The following is a 10,474-nucleotide window of genomic DNA, read 5'->3' as shown; positions in this document are numbered from 1 at the left end:
GAAATCTCAGTGGAGCAGAGCCCACTGCTGACCCTGCCTTTCGTGGTGACTCCTTTCCTGGATGCTCCCATCGCTTGGTTCCCACGAAGAACTCAGAAGCTCGGTTCACAGTCAGCTTGATCATCACCTTTCCGTTCCTGGGCGTTTCCACTGAGGTGCCCGATTTAGGGAAACCTGGAGTCGCGCAGAGCTCTGAGTGGGCCTTGCCCCCTTCCGGCCAAGAATCGGTTCAGGGTGCTCAGGAGTGTTCCAGGAGTGCCAGGAGTTCACTCGCTCAGCTTCAATGGGATCAACAGGAAGTTTCACTTAGACCCAGGACGCTCCAGGTGGATTTAGATGGGCTTGGGGTGTGTTTCTCTGCACGTCTGTGCACTGAGGTCCTCGCAAGGAACCTGGACGTGCAGATGTTCTTGCTGGAGGTTTCCCCGGGACTCAGCCCACAGCTTTCAGAGATTACTGAGCTCTGACCAAGACGATTCCCAGTGGCAGGAGGCAGCCAGCATGATGTAGATAAGTGGGACCACATGCTGGGTTTTTTTGGAGGTGAGGAAGAAGACGGGGAAAGGTTTACTAGTGACTTGCTTGTGTGTGTTAGTCTCATATTTTACTCAAGAACATGAGCCATGCGCAACGGTCTTTCTTTTCAAATGGCTGAGTAGTTCAGCGGTGTAACTTAAGTGGGTTCAAAGCCCACTTAAGTACATCGTATTTGGCTCCTGTTCAACAAGAAAGTCCTTTTTGCTGGTGCTAGAGCCTGGACTTAGTAAGAATGTGAATCGATTTAAAACATTAGCAAATATCTGCTGGCTCTTTGTTTATTGTTCTGCTTCTTAGGCCTAAAAACAACCCTGAATTTTGTCTTCAAGCTTAAAAATAAAGTGCCTCATTGGGAGTGTTAAGTAGGTTCTTGAATGAATGTCTCTAACACAGTTCTATCAGGCTACCAGCGTTGGAGAAGTGCTAATGCACTACTTCCCATCCTGTAATATCTCTGAAAGAGAGCAGTGAGAGGGGAATCCTCCTAATGGGCAGAGCTTTGGGCGGTGGACCTAGTCATCTACTGCTTTCAGATATCAGAATAGACATGAACTCGTGCACAGAGACTAATAGCTGGGCTCACTGTTCAGAGAGAGCACAAAGTGTGAAGATTTTTCTATCACATGTTAACTTCCACCAGAGTGCATCCGCCACAGGAGAAGTACTAAACAGCCAAGTAACCAGAATGCTTCTGCCAGTTGTTGCCAGTCAGTATTAGTACCTAGCAACTCCAGTGCTGGCAAATTGGTCACATGAGTGGAGTAACCAGGTGGCAGGGATCGCCCAATAGCAAGGGGTCCTATTCAACAAGGCTGATCAACTTTTTGCCACCACCAAACATTGAACCTGCCAACTGTACAGACCAAGGCTGAGTCCTTAATGCAGCACCTCTGCAGGAGAGCAAGAAGCCACCTGCCTCTTATTAGTTTACTCAGGAAGAGTGAGCAACCTGACCAACTAGAGTCCTAGAGAAGATATCCCCAGAAGGGGTGAAGTCATTATGTGAAGGAAGCGGCTCTGAGTAGCACAAGTGGTGGACTGGAGTGGATGTGATGGATGTTCCACCCTGAACCACCACTTTCTAGAGCAAGGCAGTCATTTCTCCCAGCAGTCTGGAGTGTTTGTTGATAGCTCAAAGCTGAGCTCCTCCCAGGAACTGCTTTCAACTAAAGGAAGCTACTTTGTCTAAGGTTACACCCTCTCTCTGGGAGCAGCCTACATCTAAAGACAGGTCTCTGAGGGAATACAACAAATCCTGTGTCTCAATTCAGGGCAACTCTGAAGGGTCATTGCAGCTCCAAAGCTCTCCGTGGGCTTGGGTGAGGCCTCTGTTGCAATGGCATCACAGTTCAAACTTTCTCTTTATCCTCTTCATTCCTCCTGTATGTTGTTCCTGGAAGCACTTCCGAATAAACTTCCTTCATAAAAACTACATCTCAGAATCTGTTTGTCAGAGAACACAATCTAATACATTCCCTTAGAGTGTTTGCAAAAGAGCTACCATATATATCATTTTAAAGCATGTCAGATTTGTCTCTCCTAAAATCAGAATTATCCAGTACCTCCCCATTGTACTTGCAGTAAAGTCAAATTCCCAATATCTCCTACATGACCCTACACAATCTAACCCTCTTTTTCTCTCCATCTCATCTCTGTTATTCTCTCCCTCACTTGTGCTCTGGCCACATGGGCCCTTTTGCTATTCCTCAAACATCCCATGCAACTACCTGCCTTTGGTTACTGGCTGTGCTCTGTGCCTATAACCCCTTATCCCCTTTTTCCAGTCAAAAAGTGGGTACAATAGTTGAAACACAGAGAAATCGGGTTTAATGACTTTTGGAATGGTGATCAGAGCCATGGTTCTAAGAAATGGACAGTACTGAAATTTCCGATGTCACGTCAGATTTGAGATCACTCAGGAAATCTGAGGCAGCAGGTAAGTGGGAAGGTTCCCGAATGTCGACCAAGTCCGACCCTGGAGGTGGCGGGTATTTGAAACCTGGACACTACGGGTCAATCGAGAATCACACCCGTGGGAATATTCTTCAGGCACAAAGTTTTTACCTGTTAGTGAGCGGTTCTTCTGAAGCCTGGAACTGCTCGTGGTTCAGGGGGTCAGGTTCACTATCTGCACCTGCCTATCACCAGCCATGTAGAGAGCAGCAAATACTTCCAGGAATTCCTGGGCCGCTGGCCTGAGTTCGAAAAGTTTGTTTCCTCTTTCAAGCGTATGAATACGACTTGAAACCAATGTTCTTTTTTGCTTTTGTTTTGTTTTTGTCTTAAGAGAAAGCGTCTGATTCCTTTTATTAAGGAGGCAAAGCAGCAAAGAAATTCTCCTGACAAATAACTAGCGATTATTTTGAACTTCCCACTCAGGGGGAAAAAAAATGATATCCCTGGGCTGCTGACTGTTGAAGGCCGGTTAGCTCAGTTGGCTAGAGCGTGGTGCTAATAACGCCAAGGTCGCGGGTTCGAGCCCCGTACGGGCCAATGGTTTGTTCCATCTCCGAAAGTAGGCTGACAACTATTCTTGCTTCTTAATCTTAAAAAGCAGGGAGTAACGTAGAATGCTCTAAGAAGTTCCAATTCATCGCCTTCATTTTACCCTGATCCACTCATAAATCAACTCAGTTCCAGGGTTTCCATAAAGTGAGCATTTCCCCCAGGAAGTGTTCCTGTACAGGAGCAATGCAGAGATCTGTCCAGGGGCAGAGAGGCCAAGAGTTGGAGATTTTCCTAATGGGGGAAAAAAGTGGAAAAGATTTCTGGCAACTTTTTGTGTAAAGCTTGTTGATTTTAAGTCGTCTTTCCAAAGCAGTTTTGCAACCACCTCCTTTTTCAAATCATCAAGAGATACAAGTAAAGAGAAGTTCTTAAAGGGTTGTTCTTTCCATGTCTCTGAAGATTCTTTAAGGTTTCACTGACAGCTGAGATGACCCCGTGAGGAAGCACCACGGAAGGTGAAGGACTGGCTCAGGAGACCTCCTCTCCCTACGTGTCTGTATCACTTTGAACAGGAAAAAGAACAGAGACCTTTTCTTTTTGTTTTTAGGACAGGAGTCCAATCTGGATTCTTGTGATCAATACATCTTGCATCATTGCTTCTGACTTGAAAGGATGGTGAAATATCACAGCTACCTCTGATCTCTGTGGGTAGTCTTTCTCCAGCCTGGTAAAGTTCTCCTGCCAGCATGCGATGATCAGTATTCAGCTCAATGGGAAGTTCTTTCTGGAATTTTCTATTCTCACAGCTCTCTCCTTTCTGCTACTCTGTCCTGCCAAGTCCAGCTGTCTTGGTCTCCTGGACTATCAGCTCCCTCTCATCAGCTCATGGAGTTCACCACCCTCTGCCTGGGTTCCCCTTCCCTGCATGGGGCCTAGAAACTCTCTAAAGGCAGTAAGTTAGGGGCAACCCTCGTTCTCACTTCATTTTCCCCCAGGATGACTTCATTTTTTTCTCTTTCAGGGATTACTCTCCTTCTTTGCCTGATGCTCATTGTCTTAAAAATTGTTGTTTCAAATATTTTTTCAGGTTTTAGTTCTTTCAGGCAGGAGGGTAATCTGATCCCTGTTATTCCCTCTTGGCTGGAAATAGGTCTCCCCACTCTTTGAAGGGTGAGAGGGGGAAGTTAAAGCCTCTGCTGTTTCTGTTGCGTGTTGCAGGCTTTTGTGAGCAGTGAGGGGCCCCTTGGTACATGCATGGGCCTGTCTTGGGGCAGTTCGAATTGCCCTTCTGGGAATCTTGGGTCCTCAGGTTGCTTATGGCAGGCAGTCTGCACAGATACTGGAATGACTCTCCAGGATCCAACTGGGGCAACCTGTTTATAGGGTCCAGGCTACAATCTTCCTCGTGGGTCAGATCATCTTTCCCATGGTTTTTCGTGTGTCAGGGCTGGTTGTGGGAGAGGAGGGTGCTTGTAGGAGGGCAGAGCCTGGGATCAGGGGTCCTGAGAGAACAATGCAACCAAAATAGGCATTTGGATCTCTGTTGTGCTGGGAGGCTGAAGGTGGGAATTTTCTGATGAGGGAGTCTGAGACTTGGTGTATGTGGGGTCCGTGCACTTTTTCTTTACCATTGCTCTGCCCTTCACCTCTGGGGAGTCCCCTCAGGGTCCTCCTAGGAGGCCTGGCAGTGATTGTCACCTGACACGGCCTCAGAAGCTACAAGTGGATAAAGGAGTGGGACTTGCCCAGCACCTGAGTGCACTGGAGTGACCCCACTCCGTGTAGGCCATCTCTGTCCCTGTCCACATCAGAAGGTACAAGAGATGGGATGTCGTTGGACTCATTTGTGGACTAGGTGGGTCTTAAAGAGAACAAGTTGTTCACCAACGATCTTTAAATGACCTTTCCTGTGAAAGTTGCATTCCCCAAATACACACTAAAATTAGAAAATCACCTACTTGAAATGGTGAACATAAGGCTTCTTATCTGGATGGAACTGAAGGGTAACCAAGATCATCAATTTTTATAATAAATATCATGAATTAATTAGCTAAATTAATTAGGAAGAATTTAGTTAGCATAGATGGGGATGGCTTTCCTGTGCCCTGGCTACTTGTTAATCACGTGATCATGATGAACTTACTTAAACATTCAGTAATACCTACCCCTCAGGAGTGTGGGTACCACAAAGTAGGGGACGTGATAGTTGATGGATGGCTCCTTTTTTCACTTTTCAGGGAGTGAGTTCCAGTGGTCTAATGCAACAGTGATTTAACCAGGCTAATCTCACTCTTGGGGCACAGGAAGACCTTGCAAGAAGTACAAGTGCCCAGGTAGCATCAGGCGATCAATTTCCTAATCATCAACCACCGTATGGATTTTACCCAGAACTGATCTACCTGAAAACACCCCTGATATCAAAGTGTACATTTCTGAATCACCTTTTCTCACATTGCAGAAGAAAAATGTTCATCTCGCTTCTCAAATCTTACTGAGGTTCATTGTCTCAAAGCGCAACAAGCTCCAGGTTTCAACACAGGGACAATTAGAAAGGCTGGGGAAAGGTTAAGATAATTGAATTATTCTAATATCTAGGTAACTATCCTTTAGCAAGTCAGGAAGTTTCCAATTATTGACTTGTAATAAATTAAGGGAGAATCTAGTCAAGTTATCAAATAGAATGTGAAAAATAATTATTGATGGTGGACCACTATGTTATTTTTTTTTTGTGAATAACTCAGAAAGTATTACACAATTGTGATAAGTTTGTATAATAAAACCTAATCTACTTTCATTTTATTTGTATATTAAAAATACATCTCCCCTGGAGTTATAAACTAGGCATAAAATTAATGCTGAAACTTGACTTATCATGGCAACATGTACATTTATTTATGATTGTATGAACTAACTTTAAAAGCCTAGTTGTATCATTTAGATAAACATTCAATTATTTTTCCCTTTAATTTTACTGATTAGTTTTCAAATTCATAATATGTCTGTTGTTATGATTAATTGTGTATAAGTAATAATTTGGTTATAATTTTAATGATAATTTGGTACATGAGGGACTCATAAAAATTAGAGACTTATACTCTCCCCCAAACTAACTGTGATGTGCCCATGTAATTTTTGTTGCACGAAAGTAGGACATAGGAAGCTTAATATAATTTCAAGCATAAAATTATTTTATATTATGATATGTATTTGTGGGAAAGTGAAGTTCAAGAAGAAATCAATGACACAAGATTAAAGACTGTAAAAGGAGTACTTGTTCATATTTTATTTTTTCATAATGATTGTATCAAATTATGCAAAATTTGTGTTCAGTATATTCAAGAGTGATGCAACAGTTTCATTTTTAAATTGTCAATAGTTATAACACACAGAAAAGCAACTGCTTAATTTCATGGCAAAATCAAGTAGTTGTCAAAAAATGTGCCGGGGTACATAGCTTTAAAATTTTGGGGAGAGGCATGGGTAACAAAATTTTTAAGGCTTCAGGCTCAACTTGGCTGAGGATAAAAACGTCTAAGCTCTGTTAATTCCTCAGCGTTTGTTTGTATCTTGTTTTTTTTTGGGAGCAACCTCCAAATTCAATGTTAAGAGACCCCACTCACTAGCTATTCCAGCAGGCTTTTCCCTGGAATGCTTTGAGGTTGGCATAGCCTCTGGGGCATCTCACAGCTGGGGGCCAGGTCAGCATCACTTTTTTTGCCTCCTGAAAAAACTTGAAAGTGGCCAATAAATGTAGAGCTCTTGCGGATGCCATTGTCACTCCAGAAATGGTCGGGATCCCTCTTTTCTCTGGAAATGGCCTTGGCCTGAGTTGGCACCAAACTCTGAGCAGGATGCTGAGTTGCTGGAAAATTGTCCAGGAGGAAGAGCTGCCTATCGCCTATCCAGAATCTTTGTGAGGGCTCTGGAGCTCAGACTTGTCTTCTCCACACACACACACACACACACACACACACACACACTTGCATCTGCTAAACCTGAGTTGCATCGCAGGCCTTGTGTGTTTTGTGTGTAAAAAGGCACTGCGCGCCAAGATGAACTTGGGAACCCTTGGGTTGCAGGAGGCTGGGCGGGTGAGGGCGAGGAGCCCCAGGCCCGGCCAGATGAGAAGAGATGCGGAAGAAGCCTGGCTGAGATGGAAGTGCTTGGAATTCATCTTGGAGCAAGAGGAGCGAGAACTGGGAGGAAGTCTTTTTTGGCCGACGAAGATCTCTGAGACGTTGTTGAAGCTGTTTCTCTACCATCTCCCACCCAACCACCGCACTCCACCTCTGAGGAAGTGAATTGATTTCTGTTGAAAATAACTTTCTGGAAAAAAGAAAAAATGGAAACTCTTGGCATTTGACCTGGAGAATCCTCGCGCTCGATTCCGAAGACCAGATCAATAGCAGAAATGACGTTATGGACCCCTTTCCCCCATTCATTAAATTAAGTGACCGAGAACCTACCAAGCTGTGCGGGCTCCGCGGGTACCAGAGGAATGAAGACAGCACAGTCCTCGCCCTCAAGGACAAGACAGAGAAACACAAGCAGGTAACGATTATAAAATGGTAAAGGGAAGCAGCAGGCATTCACACTGCCGGGAGTCGTCAAGGGAGTGCAGAGAAGGAGCATCTCCCGAGTCCTTAGGAATCCGGATCTGCCAGAGATATCTTTCCTTCTGGGATGGAGAGGAATCCTCCTGCCGGGAGCCAGGACCAAACCCAGCAGCCACGTCTGATGGAGGGTCAATTTAGAATCTGCCCATTCAGGAGTAATGCTCTGGACGACCAACTTCTCCTCCCAGATCCTTCCCAGGGTGGGAAGAAGGAAGCCTCTGCTGTGAATGTTTCTCGGTGTTTTCTCCGGGCGGAATTGATGAGTTTGACAAAGTCTGGTTCCACCAGAGAGGCCAGGTCAGTTTCTGCTGGAGGTAGTGTTTTCGTCTTGTCTTTTTCATGTCGCAGGAGTGTAGAAAGGAGAAATGGAAAACAAGAAGAGAGGCTTGAGAAACAATGTTATTTGTTCTTGGTGAAAAGAAATTAAACGAAAAAGTCACCTTTGGAAAGGGAGAAGAAAAATTTTCTTTAAACACAAGAATGTCAACACACTTTTTATTCTTTAAATGAAAATTCTCAGTTCTTACGCGACCGGTTAGCTCAGCTGGTTAGAACGTGGTGCGAAGATTGAGGGTTCGATCCCCCTACAGGTCAACAGGGGACCTTTTTTTTTCCTTAATAAAAATTGATTTTGCTTTCCTCACCTCACACATTGGAAATAGTGTCTCCGACATAAAATTGGGATTAAATGCTGACTTCACTTCTTAATCCTCGGCAGTGACATCTACCTTCTTTGCCCCCCTCTCCAAAAGGGGCGGGGGAAGGAAAAGAAAAAACAATCTTTGGAAAAAAATGGCATAAAGCCTTCAGATAGAAATTTTAGGAAAGAAAATGAGGGTAGGAGAGTAGAGGTGGCTTTGGAGGTGAGATGAGTGTCTGATGGCCGCTGACCCTCTGAGCGCCCTGGTTTCCTTGTCCCTGATCCAGAGTCAGTCCACCGAGGCTCCGTGTGGCCCTTACAGCTTCGTCCGCCTGGTTGTCTCCTGGCCCTTTTCGCTGCCTTTTCAACACTGTTGAAGTCGCTGTTGCTTATTGTTGAAGTCGTCACAGTCGTGTGCGTTGCATATTTTCCTTTCTCTTCCTTTTTTTAAAAAAAATTTATTTGCCAATTGGCTTTTATCAGTATTTCCGTCCATGAGGACCGATTTTCTTTTTCTTCTGCATCTCCAGGATCAAGAACAGCTCTGAACACAAAGGAGGCATTCAGTAAATATTTGTGGAGTGAATGTATGGAGCCTCACTATGAGAGCGTGTTTTCAAACGTAGGGATTTTTTGTTGTTGTTGCCAAATCTGATTAATACACCAAAGCCTAGCAAAGTCACCATTTATGACAAAATGTCGTGATTGTAGAGGACACATTATTGTATAGAATATGCAAGAATTTCAGAAATGAAAAATTAATGACAAATATAATCCCAGCAAAAAATGAAATTTAGACATTTCAGATTTGACAAAGAGGCATTTTCAAATAGAAATAGAAAGTCAAAGCTCACTTAAGGAGACAGCTGTGTTGGTAAAGCAGAGCCTCTGATGTTTTGTTGGGGAGTGGGCTTAGGGAAACAAACTCTTTCAGAGGCTGACATCATCTGTGGAAGCCTGGTTATTTGGGAGAGGCTGTTGTTTGGTTGGCACTCAAAGGCGTGTTTACTGAAGTGAGTCCATCCCTGACTGGCTGGCTCTCAGAAGGAAAGTGTTGGCAGTGATTGATTGTCTTGCAAAAGCATGTTCACAAAATGGTTTCTATTGATAGATTGAATCAGTTTAATATTGGTTCTGGTGGCTACCTGTTATCATGCCTACAGAACCATCAGTCGTTTCCTGTTTGTGATTAGTTTATGTTCTCAATGTTTTACTTTGACCTGAAAGCAAAATCACATTATTTATTTATTTAAATGTCCAATTAATGTATAATAAAAGCACCGGTTTTATCTCTGAGCCTCTCAATCCATCTTAGACACTTAAACTTTCAGTTCAGTGATGGGAGGAAAAGCAGAGATGGAGTAAGGACAGGGTGAGGGCTGGGTGAGGCTTAGGGATGCTGTAACTGGCAGGATGGGTCCTGATGGAGTTGACGTAAGAAACTGGAATATGTGGAGCACATAACAGGGTAATAAAAAAGATGGTTTTTATTTTGACCTTTCTGCATCAAATCAGTTTGAAATAATTAGGTACTTGTGGTGGATTTATTGCCTTAATGATCTGAATGCATTTGTTTGTTTGTTTGTTTAATTTAATTCAATCTAATTTTTAATTTTTATTTTTTTAAGATCTCAGTTCTTCTTCCTTCCATTTATCTGTGCTGTTTTTCATGTGACCACGTACTGCCTTCCCACTCTCTCTTGGCTGAGCACTGAAACTTCTTTTGGCCAATCAAGTATGAGCAAACTTGACAAAGAAGATTCTTGAATAAGCCCTTTGTTCTTTCTGCTTGCTTTTTTGGGTTGTTTTAGTTTTTTGTTTGTTTTTTAAAATAGTCTTTATTTTTTAGAGCAGTTTTAAGTTTACAGCAAAACTGAATGGGAAGTTCTCATATACCACACCCCCTCGCCCCCACATACTCTTCCACTATCAACATCATAAGTCAGAATGGTACATTTGTTACAATTGATGAACCTTCTTTGACACATCATTATCCACCAAAGTCCATAGTTTACACTAGGGTTCACTCTTGGTGTTGTACATTCAATAGGCTTTTACAAATATATAATGTCACATGTCTACCATTACAGTATCATACAGAATAGTTTCAATGCTCTAAAAATCCTCTGTGCTCTGCCTATTTATCCCTCTCTCCCTCTTAACCCCTGGCAACCCCTGATCTTTGTGCTGTCTCCATAGTTTTGCCTTTTCCAGAAGTCATATAGTTGAATCG

At 43.4% G+C, this 10,474-nt stretch overlaps 1 non-coding gene across 1 annotated transcript; it reads left to right on the top strand.

Annotated features, from left to right (window-relative positions):
- Nucleotides 1-2,956: 2,956 nt before the first annotated feature.
- TRNAI-AAU (transfer RNA isoleucine (anticodon AAU)) lies at nucleotides 2,957-3,030 on the top strand. Its single transcript has one exon. It is a non-coding gene; the product is annotated as a tRNA-Ile (tRNA).
- The last annotated feature ends 7,444 nt before the right edge of the window (nucleotides 3,031-10,474 follow it).

This window comes from Equus przewalskii, chromosome 19 (assembly GCF_037783145.1).
Source record: "Equus przewalskii isolate Varuska chromosome 19, EquPr2, whole genome shotgun sequence".
NCBI lineage: Eukaryota > Metazoa > Chordata > Mammalia > Perissodactyla > Equidae > Equus > Equus przewalskii.
This window is presented reverse-complemented; position numbering and strand designations above follow the sequence as displayed.